Source organism: Sinocyclocheilus rhinocerous, unplaced genomic scaffold (assembly GCF_001515625.1).
Source record: "Sinocyclocheilus rhinocerous isolate Xijiao unplaced genomic scaffold, SAMN03320098_v1.1 scaffold902, whole genome shotgun sequence".
NCBI lineage: Eukaryota > Metazoa > Chordata > Actinopteri > Cypriniformes > Cyprinidae > Sinocyclocheilus > Sinocyclocheilus rhinocerous.
Window position 1 is genome coordinate 60,030 of NW_015638038.1, and position 22,448 is coordinate 82,477.

Consider the following 22,448-nt stretch of genomic DNA (forward strand, 5'->3'; position numbering starts at 1 on the left):
TGACTCCCAAGTTGCTCTTTGCAGGAATACAAGTTTATTCACGGCCAGGAAGCCAGAGGCGGACAGTAACTAAGTACATTTACTTGAGTATTGTACTTAAGTACACTTTTTGAAAATCTGTACTTTACTTGAGTATTATTTTTTCTGGGAATTTATGACTTTAACTTAATTACATTTGAAAGACAAATATTGTACTTTTCACTCCACTACATTTCTATTGAGATCACTACTATCCTGCTTTTGTGGGGGTGGGTAGGGGTGTTAAATAATAATTTTTCTGTTGTTGTTGTTGTTTTATCCCCATATGTTTTTAACATTCTAAAAGCTCTTTATATCAAATATACTACAAGCTAGAGTGTATTCAGCAGGTGTAATGTATTCTAAGTTGCTTCAGAAGTATTGCAAGTATTACGTACAACAATAAAACAGTGCATTGACATAAAAAAGGAAATTTACTTTTGGTACTTAAGTACTTTTAAAAGCAAGTACTTCTGGACTTTTACTTAAGTAAAAATCTGTCTTTACAACTTTCACTTGTAATGGAGTAATATTTGACCAGCAGTATCTGTACTTTCACTCAAGTAATGGAGTTGAGTACTTTGTCCGCCTCTGCCGGGAGCCCACTGCCCAGATAGCAAGCAACCATTGAAACAATGTTAAATCAGTGCTAATGTATGTTAACTGCATTGAATCAACATCACATTTGCACTCGCAATTATTGTTGAAAAAATGTGGACATTTCATCAAAAAATCAATGGTAATGCAATTAAATCAATGTTACAATGTGATGCTGGTTCAACATCATGCTTGCACTCAGAAAATTAAATATAGCAACTACAACAGACTTAAAGCCACACAGCCCGAAATCAACTGTACATAAAAGACATTAAATGTCTCAAGATCTCAACAGAGGATGATTAAACAACTCCACAAACAACATTGCCAGCTTCAGTTAATACTAACCAGACTGACTTTATTTCTTTCAGATGTCTAGATGCCTGGTCCGGGGCAGGCTAACTGTCAGGCTAAGCCTTAGTTGATGCTTAACCAGTATACCGTTAACACTCACCTGCTGGGAATTTGATGCCATTTTATTCACTTAACCACTATTATTCAAAAAAAATAAAGGATGTGTACTTTACTAATAAATGTAAGAAATTACAAGGTACAAAAACAGTAACAAATGTAAAGAAGTAAAGTTACATGTGTTTAGTTGGTGTGAGTTTTGTAATGAATTAATTAAAGGTGTATAAATAGGGAGCTCAACCCATGTTTCGGACTTTAATAATCATGACTTGTCCTTTCATTGATGAGGTGGTGGATGAGGGAGCTATTATCATACGCAGGGCATTTCAAACAGTACTGTCAGGGACAGGTCAGACCCATTGGCTTTTCCTGACAACTACCTGTATGAGCGGTATAGGTTCTCGAGAGAAGGGATTGCATATATTTGTAGATTACTGAGCCCACAAATTGCAAATAACACATGCAATAAAGCACTCACAGTCCCGCAGACTGTGTGTATTGCACTTTGCTTTTTTGCCAGCAGAACATTTTTGTACACAGCTAGAGATGCAGAGAATATCAGCAAAGTATCGGTTTGCCGCTCTGTACAAACTGTGTACCTGTCATTAAAAAGACTACTTAATGTGTTCATCACATTCTCTGGCCACAGAGCGATTTGTACCATTAAACATGACTTTTATGGAATCGCTGGTAAGTTCAAATAATAACTGTATAGAAAGTGGAAATATTTCTTGACTGTTAATGTTACACATGACAATTGTAAGCCAAACACCTAACTTTTCTAGGTTTCCAAAATGTTATCGGTGCTCTGGACTGCACCCATGTGCGTATAAAGTGTCCGTCTGGTCCACATGAAGCAGACTTTGTTAACAGGATATCATTACACAGCATCAATGTACAGGTGCAGTCCCACTGAGATGATATTGTAGGCTATACTGTAGCACTTATTGTTCTATACAATAAGCTGGGCACCAGTGTTCTGTTCATTACAAATAAATGTAGTTACAATCCTCATTTTATATATGTTTTATATCTATATAATTCCAGTGTAGTGACCTACATTTTAAATTCTTTAGATGATCTGTGATGCAGATTGCATCATCACAAATGTAGAGGCCAAATGGCCTGGCTCTGTGCATGATTCCAGAATCTTTCAGGCCTCTTCTCTTTCCCAGCAACTAAGGTATGTTAGTTACTTAACATATGGCAAAAACAACAGCCTTAAAATATTGTAACTAATTTCTATAAAAAAAAAAAATAAATAATAATAATTCTAATCTATGCAGGTGAATTCTCAGGAGTTTTGCTGGGAGACAAGGGACATGCATGCCTGCCTTATCTCTTGACTCCCTATCAGAAGCCCCAGACAGAGGCAGATAGCGTTTGTAGACTCCCTTTATGTTCCCTTTCAGTCGGTCACTCTCGACGTCACGTCGGTGATGACCGACGAATTGGGATCTCGCCAGAGAGACCAATCCACTTCGAGTGTAAACTAAACGAGCCAATGCACGTTGGCATGCGATTATTGCATCCAGCTGCCGCTGATCACCGCGGGAGTATAAGAGGCAGCAGGTGCACCGCATTCATTCATCTTTTCGCTTCGGAGCCGAGCGGTGGTGCATCACTACTGCTCTCCTCTTCGAGTGATTGCAAGAGCGAGTGCGGGCGTTATGGCGTTGCAGCGGTGATCGTGGTCTCACGGAGAGAAAAAAAAAGATCATCTTCCGTGTAGACAGCCACACTTGGAGTTTGCGGTAGCCAGTTCCCCTGCGTGCTTCAGCACTATTAGAACAATCTCTAAAAGAGCAACACGGGTGATCACGTCTTTTTAAAGATGTCTTATCACCTGTGCGTTTCTGGGTGCGGTCGCTTTCTGGTGCCTCGGGACGGTCACGATCGCTGTCTCACGTGTCTGGGCATTGAGCACGCTGAGCAAGCGTTCGTGGATGGTTCATGTCCTATTTGTGGGGACATGACCAACTCAGAGTTGCATGAAAGATTCCACTACGTCAAACGTGGCGGGGTCCCTCTGCCGCGATCCAGTGTTCGTCACGGCAATCGGGGCGGCGCTGCGTCCGGCGGAGTCAGAGGTGATTTGAGGATCACGGTGACGGCTTCCCCAGAGGGAGTTCGTCACCACTCAAGCAATCCGCAGCCGGTGGAGCGGACGGAGGGGAGTGCTGGCCTCTCTACAGGATGGGGGGAGCCGGCCGTTTCCTTCAGTTCGCCCCCTCGAGAGCAGATATCAATCGCTGCATGGGAGGGCGAGCTCTCTCTCTCCAGGGATGACGACCCGGCTGTGTTGCCCCCTTCAGGTGTGGCAGCGTTGTCCGAGCCAGACCCAGAGATGACGGCTATGCTTTCCCGGGCCGCCGAGAATGTCGGGCTCGTGTGGAATCCTCCACCCCGTCCCGATCCTTCGAGGCTGGATGAATGGTTTCTCTGTGGGGGTCGCGCTGATTCTCAGCGCCCTCCTCTGGTGCCATTCTTCCCAGAAGTGCATGAGGAGCTCACAAGATCGTGGAAGGCACCTTTTACTGCCCGAAACAAGCCTTGTAGCTCCTCCGCTCTCACCACCCTCGATGGTGGGGCCGCTTTGGGGTACACGGGCATTCCCTCAGTGGAGCGGTCTGTGGCCATGCAACTGTGTCCAACAGCCGCTACCACTCTGCGGGGTGACCCGTGTCTCCCCTCACGGGCCTGTAAGTATTCGTCAGGCTTAACTGGCAGTGCTTACAGAGCTTGTGAGGAGGTGGCTTCTGCCCTCCACGCCATGGCGTTACTGCAGGTCCATCAGGCCAAAGCCCTGAGAGACCTGCACAAGGGTGGCCACGACCTGGTGGTTCTACATGAACTGCGTGCTGCGACGGACCTCGCGCTTCGAGCGACGAAGGTGACCGCACAGTCTCTGGATCGTGCGATGTCCACGTTAGTGGTCCAGGAGCGCCACCTCTGGCCAACATGAAGGAGCATGATAAGGTACAGTTCCTGAATGCTCCCGTGTCCCAGACCGGCCTTTTCGGTGACGCTGTCGAGAGCTTCGCCCAGCAGTTCTCGGTGGCACAGAAGCAGACTGAGGCGATCAAACACGTCATGCGCCAGAGGAAACCTGCTGCTTCCACCCAGGCCGCAGCCCCTCAGCCTGCTCGTCACCGTGGGCACCCCCCTGCAGCTGCCCCTGCTCCCACGTAGCAGCAGCCTTCCACCAGGCAGCGTCGTGGAGCCGGTCGCAGGCAGGACGCCCAGCCCGTCCAGGCCCCCCCCAAATCTGGTGGCAAGCGCAAGTGCAAGAGGCCCTGAGACGGGCGACCCGGAGATGGAGGATACTGCTTCCTTTGAGAGAACGGGGGGTGCATATTCTCAACTATCTCGGCGACTGGCTCATACTCGCACAGTCTCGCGATCAGTTGTGCGCACACAGGGACCTGGTGCTCAGACACCTCAGCCTGTTGGGTCTTCGGGTCAACTGGGAAAAGAGCAAACTCGTGCCAACGCAGAGGATCTCTTTTCTCGGCATGGATTCGGTCAGCCAGACAGCACGCCTCACCCAGGAACGTGCTCAGTCGGTGCTGAACTGCCTCAAGACTTTATTAGGCAGGACGGCGGTCCCACTGAAATTCTTTCAGAGGCTCCTGGGGCACCAACTGCATTGGCATATCAATTGCCTCAAGTTGCTAGCAGTACGCCTTGCCTTGAGCCGCCTGAGATGCCGCCTTCGGGGCAGGGACGTTCTGGTCCGCACGGACAACACTGGGAAGGTGGTTTACGCTCCCGTCGCAACTTGCCCGCCACCTCCTCCTGTGGAGTCAGAAGCATCTGAGGTCCCTTCGTGCCATCCACATCCCGGGAGTGTTCAATCGGGCAGCCGACGAGCTGTCTCGAGCAGCACTTCCAGGAGAGTGGAGACTCCACCCCCAGGCGGTTCGGCTGATCTGGAGACGGTTCGGAGTTGCTCAGGTAGACCTGTTTGCATCTCCAGAAACCACCCACTGCCAGTGGTTCTACTCCCTAACCGATGCAACGCTCACCATGGATGCATTGGCACACAGCTGGCCCCGGGGCCTGCACAAATATGCGTTCCCCCCAGTGAGCCTGCTTGCACAGACACTGTGCAAGATAAGGGAGGACGAGGAGCAGGTCTTGTTAGTGGCTTCATATTGGCCCAACAGGACCTGGTTCCCGGAACTCATGCTCCTCGCGACAGCCCCTCCCTGGCCGATTCCTCTGAGGAAGGATCTTCTTTCTCAGAAACGGAGCACCCTTTGGCACCCGCGTCCAGACCTGTGGAAACTCCATGTGTGGTCCCTGTACGGGACGCAGAGGTTCTAAGTGACCTACCCCAGGAGGTAGCTCTCACTATCGCTTCAGCACAAGCTCCGTGGAGCGTAGGCTGTCCCCCTCCACCCTTAAGGTTTATGCTGCTGCTATTTCGGCCCATCACGACCTCATAGATGGGAGGTCGGTGGGGAAGCATGATCTGGTCGTCAGGTTTCTTAGGGGGTCCAGGAGGTTAAATCCTCCTAGGCCTCCCTCCCTGCCCTCTTGGGATTTGGCATTGGTGCTGAGAGCCCTACAAGCTGCCCCCTTCGAGCCTTTGCAGTCAGTCGAGTTAAAGTTTCTTTCTATGAAGACCCTACTCCTGACTGCATTGGCCTCGATCAAGAGGGTGGGGGACCTGCAGGCATTTTCGTTCGACGAATCATGCCTTGAGTTTGGGCTGGCTGATTCCAGTGCAACACTGAGACCCTGGCCCGGCTACGTGCCCAAGGTTCCTACCACTCCCTTCAGGGACCAGGTGGTGAACCTGCAAGCGCTGCCCCTGGAGGAGGCAGACCCAGCCCTAGCTTTGCTCTGTTCTGTACGCGCATTGCAACAGTACGTGGATAGAACTCAGAGCTTTAGGACCTCAGAACAGCTCTTTGTCTGTTATGGTGGACAGCAGAAGGGGAAAGCTGTCTCCAAGCAGAGGATGGCCCACTGGATAGTGGATGCCATCACCTTGGCCTACGAAGCACAAGGTGTGCCCTGCCAGCTCAGGCTGCTGTCACCGGCTCGGCTCCTCAGCGAAAACATGAATGAATGCGGTGCACCTGCTGCCTCTTATACTCACGCGGTGATCAGCGGCAGCTGTATGCAATAATCGCATGCCAATGTGCATTGGCTTGTTTTTTTTACACTCAAAGTAGGTTGGTCTCTCTGGCGAGATCCCAATTCGTCAGTCATCGCCGACGTGACGTCTCCGTTCCCTCCTTCAGGGAACGAGGGTTACATACATGACCGAGATGTTCTCTGGGTTCTGTAGCAACAGAAATTTAAGTCATTTGATTGAATGCTCTTGGCACATTGTTGTAATTTCTTAATACTCATCTTGTCACATGTGGTCCCAGACTGAGAGGGTTCTATAAGGGTGTCAGCATCTTGCAGCCAATAATATTTGGAAAACACACATCATTAGCACCTTATCACACAAGTAGACTTTTGAATATACAGTATCACATGGAATCTGTGACTACCTCAGGCCTCCTTGAACATACTGACACAGTCTCCTCATCCTCCTCAACTGTGGATGGACCTTCAACCTGAAACCACTAATTCAACTCAGTTTAATAATTGCCACTTCCAAATAAATCAGTGCTTTAAACCCTCTCATACTCACAGGTTTCAGCATGATGTCTGGTGGATCCTTCAATCACACAGAATGTGGCATCACTATGGAACAAAACATGTTAGGAAAAAGATTAGGGCCGGGTTTCCCAAAAGTATCTTAAGCGCAAGTACATCGTAGAAACTATGTACTTACATTACTGCTATGATCTACTTAGGCTTACAATGCTTTTGGGAAATGCAGCCTGGGGTTAGGAAAGCAAGAATAAAAAAAAAATAAAATAAACTTTTATATAGTCACTCCTTATACAATTCTGAACAATATTTTTATGTTTTATTTTCACCTGCTGCCATGTTCTTCTTTCTTCACTTAAATTGCTGCTGTGTAAATGTTATAGCAATTATTATTTACACATACACACACACACACACACACACACATACTTTTCAATGTATTGTGACAAACATTTAATTTAATTTCAATAAATAATGTATATTATTTAAAACAATGTTAAATCAGTGGCATTGAATCAAAATCACTTTTGCAATTACATTTACATTTACATTTAGCAGACGCTTTTATCCAAAGCGACTTACAAATGAGGACAATAAAAGCAGTCAAACATTGAATAAATGTATATACATTAATGTATATTGATCTGGTCATTGGTTTGTCATATGACTGTTAGTTCTACTGTTTTAAGCACTTTTTGGGTAACAATAGATTTTTTATTCATAGATACATGGTCTTTGCTCTGAGCACCCTTGGTCTGCACTTTTATGGACATTCCATATTGAACATACCCTTTTGACTCATTCTGAGGCCATTACATAATATTCCATCACACTTTGATATAACACAAGTCTTTTGTCTTGACAGGGAATAGATCACCAGCAGAAACAGACAATGCGATTTGAACTGACCATTGACAAATTATATTGACTATGGAGAACAATGCTGGAGTTTGCTGGAGGAATTTGCAGGACTTCAAGGCAGGAGTAGACATGGATTAAATACGTATTATGAAGGTAAGTAGAGTGCAAACAAGGGTCTGTGTGCTTGTTGAGGCCAGGCTTAAGCTGTGTCTCATTTTGAAGGCTGCACCCTCTGGAGGTTGCATTTATCGGCCTCAAACATCACACATATGGCAGTCTCATTTCTGTTTACTACAGGTGTAGTAAACAGGATAACAAGTGTTTAGTATTTTTTTATCTATTGTTTATGTAAACTGTTGTATTTACTAATGTTAATTAATACAACCTTTTGTAAGTAATGCCATTTTTGTTAGTTATTGTCAAAGAAAAGCTTATAATTTGTATTAAAATTGGTGTACATAAGATATCTCAAACACTGATGCTTTTCTTCATGGTTGACATAATAAAATCATGTAATTTGTAGCACTTTTTAACACCTATAATAAAATTATAATTAATATATATTATATTTCATTAGATAAGTTCATAATTATAGCCTCATTAGCCTACAACCTCAAATCTTCAATGGCTGATACATTTTTTCCCTTCTTCTTCAAATTCAAATGCTTCTCCTTCGTCTCTGTAAAAGGCATCTGCTGTTGGAAGTACACCAGAACTCATCAAAAAGTAAATAAAGTAATACAATTACAGTCGCAAAATACATATTTTGTTTTTTTTCCGCTCTGTTTACAACTCTCCTAAAATTCATCTCAGAATTAAATTTCATTTAAAGTGTGCGAGAGGTGTGAGTGTGTAATGAAAAGTGATGTGTAGTCAAGTATGGTGTCCCATACTCGGAATTTGTGCTCTGCATTTAACCCATCCAAGTGCACACACACACACACTGAACACACACCCATATCAGTGGGCAGCCATGTGCCTTGCTCAAGGGTCTCACCTCTGTCGTGGTATTGGGGGTGGAAGAGAGAGCTGGTCATTCACTCCCCCCTCCTACAATACCTGCCGGTACCGAGACTAACCCATGACCTTCGTGTTACAAGTCCGACTCTCTAACCATTAGGCCACGACTGCCCTGACATGTGTAATGTAATTTTGATATAGCATATTAAATCTATTTTACTGTAGGTTGAGGACACACTGTAGACCACATCCTTCAGAGGATACATCCTACTTAGGATGCATCTTTCGAAATGAGACACAGTTACAGCGTGACTGCTGGGGGCTTTGTGATTTGGTGCAGTGCAGTGAGTGTCAGGTGAGCGTGATTAGTACTCAGGTGAGTTGGATAGTTGTGTGTGTGTGTGTGTGTGTGTGTGTGGAGGGAGAAGCCAACCTGGGCATGGCATTGCTCAAGGGTCTGGACATAAATACTGCCCCATGCCACAAATTCAACATTCATTTTCAAGTATATGAAGAAAGACGGTCATCAAACGGATGCTTGACTTGACACATTAGAAATTGTAAGATTATCAATTTTAATTTTTTTAAATTAATTGTATTCTTTTTTTTTTTTTTAAGAAATTAAATTCTGCAAAATATTATGTGAATAATGACTTTTTTATGTTAAAGTAATATTTCCTTAACCTTGTTTTCCTTTGTTGTTTATGTATTTACAGGGCCATTCTGAAAAGTGCAACACATAATATTTCCTTCACACTGGATGCATATAACAAAATACATGATCTGAAATACAAACCCGATTCCAAAAAAGTTGGGACACTGTACAAATTGTGAATAAAAACAGAATGCAATGATGCATTTAACTTTTCCGGCCTCTTATTGCTACCCGTCCCAACTATTTTGGAATGTGTAGCTCTCATGAAATCCAAAATGAGCCAATATTTGGCATGACATTTCAAAATGTCTCACTTTCAACATTTGATATGTTATCTATATTCTATTGTGAATAAAATATAAGTTTATGAGATTTGTAAATTATTCCATTCCTTTTTTACTCACAATTTGTACAGTGTCCCAACTTTTTTGGAATTGGGTTTGTATGTTTTTGTTGTTGTGCTGGGTTTACTTTACCCAATCATCATCATTGCTAATGGACTGATCATCTGTATAGTATGTCTTGAAAGAAAACTACATAAGCCAATGTACTTGTTTATCTGCAATTTAGCTTGTATAAATTTATATGGTGGCACAGCAGTTTCACCTTTTATCATAGCTAGATTCTTGACAGAACACTATCACATAACATGGTTTTCTTGTCTTGTGCAAATCTACTTTATATATACCTATGCTGGTTGTGACATAACAAACCTAACAGTTATGGCTTATGATCGGTATATTTCTATATGCTATCCTTTAAAGTATGACAAAATAGTAACTCCTACAAAAGTGATTTTGGGTATTGTAGTAACTTGGCTTTTGCCCTTTTTCAGAGTGACCATCACTCTCTCACTTACAGCAAACTTTGACATTTGTGGAGTCATCGTTGAAAAAGTATACTGTGATAATTACTCGATTGTGAAACTAGCATGCGCTGATATTTTATATTACAACATATATAGCTCAACAATGATTGCCTTTGGGGTTGTACTCCCATTTTTTATAATTATCTACTCTTATGTAAGAATTACTTTAATCTGTTTGAAACTGTCAAAAAGAGGACAAGTCAAACTCTTTAGCACGTGTGTCCCACATCTGATTGCATTATTTAACTTTATCATTGGGAGTTCCTTTGAACTTTTGCAAAGCCGATTTGATATGAGGCATGTGCCCTACATTATTCGTGTTATACTATCTTTGTATTTCCTTATTTGTACCCCATTAATAAACCCAGTCCTTTATGGGTTGAGAACTCAAGCAATAAAGGAAGCTATAATGAGAAAACTTTGCCATACGTTTTACCAAAGGCAAACTGTTGTAAGATGTGTAACTTAAGACACTTTTTTGTATGCTTCGTGGTCAACATCATGCTTGCACTCAGAAAATGAAATATAACAACTACAACAGACTTAAAGCCACCCAGCCCAAAATCAACTGTAAATAAAAGACATTAAATGTCTCAAGATCTCAACAGAGGATGATTAAACTACTCCACAAACAACATTACCAGCTTCAGTTATCGTGGAGGCAGCTCAAAATTCTGAGTTGTACATTCTGAGTTGTAAAACTAAGGTTGGCAGTCATGTTCTGCCAAGTACACTAGCTAGTTGCGACTACCATACATTACATTATTTTTCTTGGTAAAATAATCTAGATTAAAAGGTAAGACTTTACAATGGGATCTCATTTATCATTTGTTAATGCAATAGTTAACACATACTAACTATGAACAATATATTTTTGCAGAATTTATTAACATTTGTGTTAATGGTAGTTAATAAAAATACAAATTTTCATTGTTTGTTCATGTTAGTTCACAGTGCATTAGCCAATGTTTACAGATACAACTTTTGATTTTAATAATGCATTATTAATTTGAATAAATGCTGTATAAGTATTATTCTTTATTAGTTCATGTTCACTAATGTACTTAACTGAAGTTAACAAATGAAACCTTATTGTAAAGTATTACCGATTTGAATTTCTGTATGGATAAAATCTGTATGTTATTTGGCTTGCATTGAATTAATTTCAGAAAACTGTGGAGAAAGGGGAATTGCCTTGCAAGAACTGTAAAAAGATGAATTGATGATAACTAACTATATTTCACATTTTGAATTAATATTATAATAATTATCATATCATGAATTATATGCTATGATATATGATATGATACGATGTATCATATGATAATAATAAACACTTTAAAGTCATAAATAAAGGTTAATATTTGAAACATGAAGTAATTACATGCTGAACATATATATTTTTAACAACATTTGGTAAAGCTTTATATTACAGCCTGCAATTTACAGAAAACAACAACAGTAAACAGAATTTACTGCGTACTTTTTTTGTAATTATAGTGTACCTATACAGTACCTTCATGTAGGTATAAGGGAACAATATTCGAAGTTTGGGGTACAAAGGGGTAACAACTTGGAAAATTAAAAATTATTTATACTGTATTTTGAAAATAAGGGGTACCTATTCTAATATTATCTTGCATGTATGACCTATGCTAAACAACAATCTTATGTTTGGGGGCAATGTTTCCTCTAATTTTTTTTTCTTGCTGAGCGAAACTTTTCATTATTGGGCAGACATTTCGGCCACCTGAGCAAAAACATTCTTTATATCAGACCTGTACAGTGCGCACACAAAAAAGGGTGTAACTTTTAACTTTAATGTGCTATTTACACTTGATTCAACCCTTGATGCAACTAAATTATGCACTGTTACGTTCTCCTCCCAGTCTAGGGGTTAGGAGGAGAGGTAACAGAGGCTTAGAAAATATGATAACAAATAGACAAAAAAAAAAAAGAATATGAGGAGAACCCCCTTCAGCCTCAGAGTGTAAACATAACCATGCTAAAGAAGAGTAAGAAATGGTTATTAACTTCGTTTGTCAAAAAGTTTAACAAAAATAGGGAAATAAATCGTTAGGAGACAATATTGCCTAAAAAAAAAAAAAAACACTAACTAAAGTTTAAGGAACTACCTTCCCTTCACAAAAACAAAGATGAAAATCAACAACACAACCTTTCCTGAGCTACCTCTTTAACCAAAAAACAGGAGAAAAAAAGATAATACTGTCAGGATTGGACTTGTTTTGTCATGTGTGTCATGTCACGCATTCGTTTGTTATTTTTTAGCACCATCTTGTGGCAGTTTGGTGTAACAACAAAGAACATTAATCATTGTTAGCTATTTTCTTAGTGGTTGATTTAGACCATGTGACTCTTGGGTTAGAGGTTAACCAGGAAATAATCGCAGTGTTCCAGATTTTCTCCATGCGGTTGTCCAAGAAGTTCTTTACTCTATTTCCTTTGCGTTTAGTGCCTTGGAAAGGCTTTGCCTGTAAGTCTATTACTTTTCTTCAGTGTTTGTAAGAATGTATATACACGTATACATGTGAAATTCATAAGTTAGAGTTTAAAACTATTACTCTTCAGTGATAACAATATTAAGCAGAGCATGAATGTAGCCCTTTGTTATGTTTGTTCAGATAACATTGTAAATTCATTTGCATTTATTTGTGATATCTCTGTAACAGGACGTTTGTAATCTTTATATGTTTCAGTTTTACAAAAAAGAAAAGAATAAGAAATGGAAGAGGAAAGAACCTAACAGTAAAACTTTCAACTTTACTCCTGCGTCTGCCCTTTTTCTGATTTCTGACTGTTAGCTATCTGTCAGTGTTGCGTAGATGGAACACGCATCTAGGACAGAATAATGTGTTTCAGTTCCTGTTTTGCCTTATTTGGTCAAGAGGAGAGATCGCTCGAGGACCATACTAGACTGTTCCAGCTGCTAGCTAACACCACCAGCTACCCGGACGACGCGCTCTGTGCGTTCTACGACGCAAGTTTAAACACCGCGTGCAGAGCGCCGTCGTCTGAAGATGGTTCTCGAGCGGATTTCACGGCTTCATGGATTCAGATCCACTCCGGACCAGAGCCCAGCCCACCATCTCCCCGCTGTTCTGAGCTAAAGCCCGAGCCCACCGATGACGGAGAGCCAATTCCCGCCGCGATCTACGAGCCAGCGCAATGCCGAGCGACTGAGCGGAGGATCGCCCCGGAAGTAGAGCCCAAGCCGTCAGACCAGGTGCGTGAGCCGGCTGCAATGCCCATCGCGAGGGAGAAAGCCGTGGATGGTGAGAGCGCGGAGTGGAGCTCCGCCCACTGCACCGCGGCTGAGGGTGAGCTGATAATACATCTGGAACTGCTGGACTTAGAAGGGGACCTTATTGACTGGGAAAATGATCTGGAAGCTGATTTGCCCCCTCTCCTCTCTCCTCTCTCCTTCGTCCCCGCTGGTCCTGTCCAGCCCTGAGGGGGCTCCCGTTTCCCAGTCCAGCCAGGAGTGGGCTGTGATCCCCAAGGGCAGCCCTGAGAGCCCGGAGGCTCACGAATGCCCGCCAACCCGCCCACTCCTGCCTCCTCCACTGCTGTTGTCTGGCAGCCCCTCTGCTCGCCCTCAGCCCACCATCAATACGGTGCAAGCGCCACGGGTCTGCCATCCTCCAGTGTCGCCATGGCTGGAGAATCCCTCACCTCCGCCTCCAGCCTCCAAGGCCCGGACTCCACCTTGGCCCGTAGACCCAGCAGCTCCACCTCAGCTCCTAGCTTCCTCACCTCCACCGTCACCCGTCGATCCACCAGCTCCACCGGGCTCCCTCGTCCCTCCAGCTCCGCCTTGGTCGGGCGTCGACCCGCCATCGCCTCAGGACTCCACTCCTCCGGCTGCACCTCGTCGCTCCGTCCCACCGGCTCCATTGGGCTCCTTCCTCCCGCCAGCTCCACCTTGGTCCTCAGTCGCTCCGGCTCCGCCACGGATCTCCGGATTTCTGTTTCCGCCTCGGTGGCCAGAGCCCTCGGTTCCACCCTGGCCCCCCGGGTCCTCGGCATCCCTCTGGCTCGTTGGCTCGCCGTCTCCGCCTCGGCTCCTCCACCACCTGCTCCGCCGCCGTTGGTCGGCTCCCTGGAGTCGGCGGCCATTCCTCCTCCCTCCGTCGGCTCCACCATGGGTCACCATCATGGCTGTGGCATGGGTCCTGCTTGGCTCCTTCTGCTCCAAGCCCCTCTTGTCTCCTCCCTGGCTCCTCGCTCCATCGTCTCCTCCCTGGACTCTGTCTGCCGGCCCCCTCCCGGGTGTCCGTCCTCCTCCTGAGCCTCCTCCTTAGTTCCCTCGAAAATGTCAGGATTGGACCTGTTTTGTCATGTGTTTCATTTCCTGTTTTGCCTTATTTGGTCAAGTTCATGTCCTCATTTAGTTTGATTATGTTGTCACCTGTTGATGTCACCTGTGTTCCCCCCTATTGCCGTGTGTTTAAAAGTCCTAGTCTGTTCAGTTTGTGTTTGACAGGTCTACTTGTTTTGAACGTCATCCTTGTGCTCTGTGTCTCCCATTGGAATCATTAAAGACTCTCGTTTTTGTGAAATCTCCTCGTTCCTCCCGTTCCCTCGCTCCAGCGAAGTGTGACAAATACACAAAGAAAAAGGCATTCTCTCCCTACAGTACATTTCACAATTACCACTAAATGGGTAGAAATACAACAGAAAATGTCAGTCTCCAGTTACATAATACCTTTTAATTACCCACACAAGGATAAACGTGTAAGCAAACTAGAAGACAGTTTCTGATTATCCTCTCAAGAGTAAACAGGTAAGCACACTTAAAAGACAGTTCCTGCCACACAGCAAAAAAAACTATAGGTCTCACAACTATACCACAGAAATAATCACCGGCTCTCACTTGAACGTGCACTCACTGACAAATTCAGGTCTAAGGCTGGGGGAGAAGTGATCCTCAGCAAAGAATCATCTGAGGGCACAATTTATACTCTTTTGGTCACACTCAGGCATGCTCACAACAAGTTGCAGCTGCTGGTAATTATCTTGAGTGAGGGAGAGAAACAGAGAGCACAACACAGGGCACTCAAGCATTTTCTTACAAAAAAAATTAAAAATAGAACACCCTGGGTTGTAACACCCCCACCACTAAGATTACAGACCCAGACCAGGGTTCGATAATATTTCTGTATCACCATCCCAACATGCATGTCACCTAAGCTGTCATCCCAACAGATCTGGATAGAGCATCAGCCACAATGTGCTGGATCTGGAGATTGAAATATTGAAGCTTGAGAGCCAAGCGCAGCAAATGCTGTTTAGAGGAAGGCATGTTGGACAGAAAAGTTAGAGGATTATGGTATACACAAATATGGGTAGAGCACTACCCCCAAGATAAACCTTAAAAATGCTGTAAAGCCGACAATAAAGCTATAGCTTCCTTTTCAATTGTGCTATAGTTTAGTTGACACTTTGAGAACTTGTGGGAGAAATAAGACAAAGGGTGTTAAATGCCTTGGGCATCTTCTTGAATAAGGACAACTCCCGCACCAAAGTGGCTTGCATCCACCTGTAGTTTAAAAGACAGTTTGAAGTTAGATGCAGCTAACACAGGGGCATTACCTAACAGGTCTTTAGCAGCTTCAAATGTGCGATCACAGCAAGGTTATTTTCGTAAACAAAAACTAAAACTAAGACGAAAACGATTGATCAAAAAACATTTTCGTAAACTGAAATACAATAAAAGTATCAAAATAAATGAAAAACTAAAACGAAACGAACAACAGTTATTGAAACACTAACTGAAATGAAATAATAATTATCAAAAATAAATAATCGTTTTCGTAATCATTGCGTTCTTCTCACCCCATGGCAAAAAAATATATATGAGCTGTGTGGCGGTTTAGGGAAATACCTGTAAATGGCGCATCATGGACGTGAGGTTATCTGACGGAGAGACCTAAAGCAGTTTAAAGCGGAGTCCTGCACAGTTCCTGTTTGGTTAACTCACACCAGCAGTAGGCTACTTAACAGAACACCCGACCCGTTATCCGACAGCAGCACTAATTTAATTCTGTACACGACCCGTTTGACATAAAGACCGCAACCCGAACCGCACCCGCATTAAATCTACTACATCAGGTAGGCAAAATTATGTATTTTCTCATGCAACACAAGAAATCAAACCAACATTATATATTATATTATATATAAGGCTACAGAAAGTGAGCAAAGTGCGCTCCCTAAGCTGTCATTAACTTCAGCTGCAGCGCGAATGGCTATAATGCTGCAAATCGAATTGTAAATAGAAATATTTGATGGTCTTCAGACTGCAGAGCGTACACACGAATAAGCACGGGGCCATTTGAAGACAGGTGCCTATCAGCGGGTATCAAATTGAGTCTAAATAGTCTTGGCTATCGGACCCGCAGTCCGCCCGTGCGTATTGGTTCCCCGACCCACAACACAAACCCCTTTATATATATGAATCAAATATTAGCGGATACAATTTACCCATGGGGAGCCAACCGCGTGCAGGACTTGTTTAAAGAGCACTGCGAAAGGTATGATCAGAAATAAGTGACGATCGATGCATTGGAGATTGCATCTGAAACCTAAAATAAGCATTATATGGTTGAAAACAATGAATAGTTGTGATAATATAACAAGCGCTCAGCGTGTCCCTCTCTGGCTTAGCACCAGGAAAAGTGCGAAAGCAGATTTGAATTTAGCAGTTGATCACGTGGCACACCAAACGTTCTAATCACACCGGTGTGATCGTACGCTCCAGGGACCAGCCTAGAGTGATCACACCGGTGTGATCATACGCGTTAAAGAGTTAAATACTCACAGCACCATATCGGATTATGTATTGGCAGTAGCAAGTTCCTGTACTTGCCTGCAGCACCAGCAGCAATAATCTACAAATACAGCAATAACCAACAGCAGCACCAATTCAGCAGCGTAGCAGATCTATTCCGCCAATACCAAATACATTAACATTGTCATATCCATTACCATGCTAAAATCTTCAGATAGTTCTCATGATAGAACTATATTTGCATCCACACCAGCCAACGATAACATTGTTTATCCTAAGCCAAATTGTATTCATATTTCTCTATGAGTCAGTATCACTTTCACTTTTTGCTGTTCTTATTACATTTACATGCCTTCAACCAGCACATGTTCTCAGCATCTGAAGTCTGCAGGATGGTGAAAAAAAACAAAAAAAAAAACATCAACTTTTTTACTGCAACTTCAAAGGAAAAACTAGCACTGGATATCTGAGGTAATTTTATGTTTTATGTTACACTGTTTGCTGTGTAGAGCTTCTCCACAATTTCCTAAATGGCACACTTCATGTGCACTTGCGGTCTTGCAGACAATGGCCTGCACATGTGTGTTAAGTTCACGAGACCGTAGTGTGACCCGTTTGTAATTTTAGCTTTCAGAAGGCTGCTATTCCTCTATATTGTTATTGCCATAGTTGTGGTGTGAACTCCACTATTCTCTTAAATTTAGAATGATTTTTAGAACTTTATCTTTACAGTTATAATAATCATTATTGCTCTTGGTGTGAACCAGCCTTTAGGCCAGGGGTTCTCAACTCTGGTCTTCAAAGTTCACTTTCCTGCAGAGATTGGCTGCAACCTTGATCAAACTCACCTGCCTGTAAATTTCTAGTAAACCTGAAGACCTTGATTAGCTTGTTCAGGAGTGTTAGTGTTGCTAAACTCTGCAGGAAGGTGGACCTTGAGGGCCAGAGTTAAGAACCCCTGATGTAGGCATTTTGAATACATGACACAGCATGCATCTCTGCCAGTGTGCCACTCTCAATGCCAACAAGAGGACCTCTAGTGGATTTATAAGTAACTGCATCTGAGTGTTAGATGCATTTATTTATCCACTGACCTATAAAATCCCAGCAAAGATGGTAACAGAGTAAGGGTAAAAAGTTATCTGTGTAAGGAATGAAGGAATCTAATTTGAGCGCTTGATTGATTACTCTCTGAAATCACAGTCTAACATCATGGCCAGGGCGGAGCTGATGGGACTGAAGACCACCATGGCGGAACAGAACACCACCACAGAAAAGTAAATGGGACCGGAGATCCCCATGGCTGAGCAGATGGCCACCACAGCAGAGCAGAACTGCAACAGAGAGGTCAAAAACGACCACTGTGGCCGTAACAGGACAGGCAGAGAGTTCAGGGACGACCTCCATGGTTGTTACATGACAGGCAGAGTGTTCAGGGATGACCTCCATGGCTGTGACAGGACAGGCAAAGAGCTCCGCGACGACCTCCTTGGCCGTGACAGGATAGACCGGGTGTTCAGAAATGGCCTCCTTTATTATATTGGTGTTATGATGGTAACATGGGCTATCATTAATAGCTATGCAGAAAGTAATGCAAGACATTTGAAAATGAAAACATGAAAACATTTTTTACTTTGTTCTTGAAGATTGATTTGGTAACACTTGAGTAGCAATTGGGTTTTATGTGGGTTTTAATTATTTAATATATTTTATGTCTGACATATACAATAAAGTTTATGACAATGTTCAGAGTAAATAAAACACAACTGTTTCTAACACGTAAATGTTGTGATTTGTAATTAATTGGTAATTATAAATGGCCAGTTATTTATTAGCTCCTAAAGACTAATCTCATTCAATAATTATTAACTATCTCAGTTCTATATGAGCTATTCCTTACTGATTTGTTATTCTTGTTCCCATATTAGTTAATACTCATGAAACATGTGAAACTCAAATTGAAACAATGTCCAAAAATGTTAGATTGTGAAAAGGATTGGTCACACCAGCGTCTACAGGTATATTTACATGATTCAAAATAAACTTCATTTTTACACACAGTTTTTATGTCAACTTGGTCAATTTTCCACCACTGTTCCATCTCTGTGTCATGTGCTTGACCTCAAATTAAAATGATGCAATATTCTTTACATACAACATCAGTAATAAGCCTCACTGGGATTAGCCCTTTGACCTTATGTCCAAAGGGACTCAATTAAAGTGTTGTAATGTCTAATTAAACCTAAAGGTCCATTTATCTTGACCCAGTGGGAGAAGTGTTGGACAAGATGATTTCCTGTGATGGCCAAGGGACAATATTAGAAGTGAAAAACACAGTAATGCCATGTTTATCTTTGTTGAGTTACATCATTTGGAGATAAATATTTGGTTCTTCTTTTACCTCTAACCTTACATACTCTCATCTTTAATTAATTCACTAAAACAATTTACTTTAATGTTCCATATTATAATCATTTAAATGGTTGTTTATAATACAGTTCTGTTTCTTTTTTTGTATTGTTCTCTTTTTACTCTTACAATGCATTTTTTTAAATCTAGATAAAGCCATACACTACAGAAATACAATACATGTGTATGTACGAAAAAGACCATTGATATTGATATATTGATATTGATAAAGCAGATGCCTACTGTGTCTATCCACTAATACATATGTAACCCACATTAAAATAGGGTTTAAATAAACATAAATGAATACATAGCTATATTGATTCCTAATATAAAATAACATGATGATAATAAATATAATATTTCATAGTTGCTAAATAAATGTATAGAACATCAAATGTATACAATTCAATAAGTGAATTTGAATAAAAAAAACACCCATAGGAATTGTATTGATGCTTCCCCTTTAAGAGAGTCACTCGCGTGCACATCAAACGTAGAGCAACGGCAGAATGTAACGGCAGAAAAACTGAGAGAGACACAGCGGAATAATTAAAGAGATTAACAAGTGAACTAAGTAATTACTTGATTTTAACTCGTAAAAGAGAAGGCAGATAATACTTATCTGGTCGGGGACCGAAAGGAAACCTAATTGAGTGAGAAACAGCGGTTTTGGTGAGCTTTGACTCGTTATGTTGTATTTCATCGATGATCAATTACGTTTCATAATAACAAAGAAAAGCTAACGGTAAACAGCGAAAGCCATAAAATACACTATTTAATGGGTAATTTTAATACGGTGTGAGTATTTATTGTGCACTGTGTGAGTAGTTGAATGTTAGGCTATTGTATAAAAGATTAAGCTCAAAGTGACAGTTGAGTTACAATGTAACTGTGACGCTACGGTTTACAGTGTTTGAAATCTTGATTGGTGTAAATTGTATCGATACAATAACACGATCCCTTTATGACCTACTGTGTAGATCAGGTTTTAAGGTCAGACTGGATTTCAGAATTTCCAAACAGATGCTCCTCTGTGGTGTATGAGGAGAGGACGCAGGAAATTGGCAATTTAGATGGTGAGCCAACCCAGACTGCGACTTTGATCTTCACCTAACTTCCTTAAATCTGCAACAAGACCTGTTACATGCTCTGGATTTGTCGGTAAACTCAGAGTGATAAGAGTTCTTGGATCTGTTTTTTTTTTATTTTAACGAACAGGACATCAACCTCTCTTCTATTTTAATTTTTTTTTCTCCGGGAATATTTTTTTCTTTTGCTTACACATTTTTTTATTACATTTTTTTACTGAATTGAACTGAACTACATCACACAACAACTGAACTGAACTACATCACACAATTGAACTGAATTGAACTGAACTGCATTACATGACTGAACAGAACTGAGTTTAGCTTCCAGCTTCGCTACCGTTCGGACGTTCTTGCTTACTGTTCTGCGCTTTGCTCCCTATTTCTGTACTTTTCTCAGATTTTTACAAGATTTTTACTTCTTGCTTACTGTTCTGTGCTTTGCTCCCTATTTCTGTACTTTTCTCAGATTTTTACAAGATTTTTACTTCAGCAGATCAGCACAGTGCTCAAACAACACATTTTTGGCACAAACACTAAAACTAAAAACTCTTTGGGACTGGAATAATACCACGAAAAATAAGACTTTGCCTCCCACTGCCAGCAGCTTACATTCCCTTCTAAGCTTCTCACAGAAAATGGAGGAACTGGTTTATGCTGGGACCAAACTCTCTCACTCTTTCGCTGCAAGCCCTCAGATATCAACTAAAAAACGGCGGGCTCCACAACCACCAAAGTCTGTGGGCCCAGCTCGTCCTCATCCTCCTGTGAGAGCTCTCCGGCCGCTGCCACAACGCCAGGGCCCAAGACTAAGGCCTTCTCAAGCCGTACGGCTGACTCATATAATCTGCGGCCTGTTATGCATCAAACTAATATTGCTTTTGAGACAAAATGCAATGCCATCAAGTTAGCATTTTTAAACATTCGCGCAGTGCAACGGTCCTCAATGAAACAGTCCTCCTAACTTTAATTTCATGAGTGTTTGCAGGACTGTTAGGAGAGGTGGAGGTGTAGCTTGATTCCTTTAACTCAAAAGTTAAGAATGTTATTGATGACATTGCTCCTGTGAAAGTCAGCAATAAGACTGGCAGACAGAAATCAGTTTGGAGCAAATCAACAGCAGTTCAGAGTATGAAAAGACAATGCAGAAAAGCTCAGAGGTCAGACAGATACGACCGCAATATCAAAAAGAAGACACTATGTTTGCTTTTGAAGAGATTGATAGCAAAATTTTGGAAGAAATAGTACAGCACCTACAGCGACTCAACAGCTGACTTACCCTGAACTGGGGAATCCTTTAGTTACAGTGGTCCAGTCCCTTTTCCAGAGTCTGAGTGAAGCACTTACAGATTCCCTAGTACAATTCCACTGCCTAGAAACTTGCAGAATCAAGACAGTCTAGATTCCTAAAACGATGAACAGGGACGTGCATTAGATAAGGAGGGCAGGATGTAACCCACATTAAAATAGGGTTTAAATAAACATAAATTAATACATAGCTATATTGATTCCTAATATAAAATAACATGATGATAATAAATATAATATTTCATAGTTGCTAAATAAATGTATAGAACATCAAATGTATACAATTCAACAAGTGTTTATATGGAATTTGAATAAAAATACACCCATAGGAATTGTATTGACGTTTCCCCTTTAAGAGAGTCACTCGCATGCACATCAAACGTAGAGCAACGGCAGAATGTAACGGCAGAAAAACAGAGAGAGACACAGCGGAAGTATTAAAGAGATTAACAAGTGAACTAAGTAATTACTTGATTTTAACTCATAAAAGAGAAGGAAGATAATACTTATCTGGTCAGGGACCGAAAGGAAACATAACTGAGTGAGAAACAGTGGTTTTGGTGAGTTTTGACTCGTTATGTTGTATTTCATTGATGATCAATTACGTTTCATAATAAGAAAGAAAAGCTAATGGTTAACAGCGAAAGCCATAAAATACACTATTTAATGGGTAATTTTAATATGGTGTGAGTATTTATTGTGCACTGTGTGAATAGTTGAATGTTAGGCTATTGTATAAAAGATTAAGCTCAAATTGACAGTTGAGTTAAATGGACAATGTAACTTTGATGCTACGGTTTACAGTGTTTGAAATCTTGATTGTTGTAAATTGTATCGATA

The 22,448-nt window shown here is 41.9% G+C and overlaps 1 pseudogene; it reads left to right on the top strand.

The window, feature by feature from the left end:
- Nucleotides 1-1,290: 1,290 nt before the first annotated feature.
- On the top strand, nt 1,291-2,316 carry LOC107749571 (putative nuclease HARBI1; annotated as a pseudogene).
- Nucleotides 2,317-22,448: the final 20,132 nt, after the last annotated feature.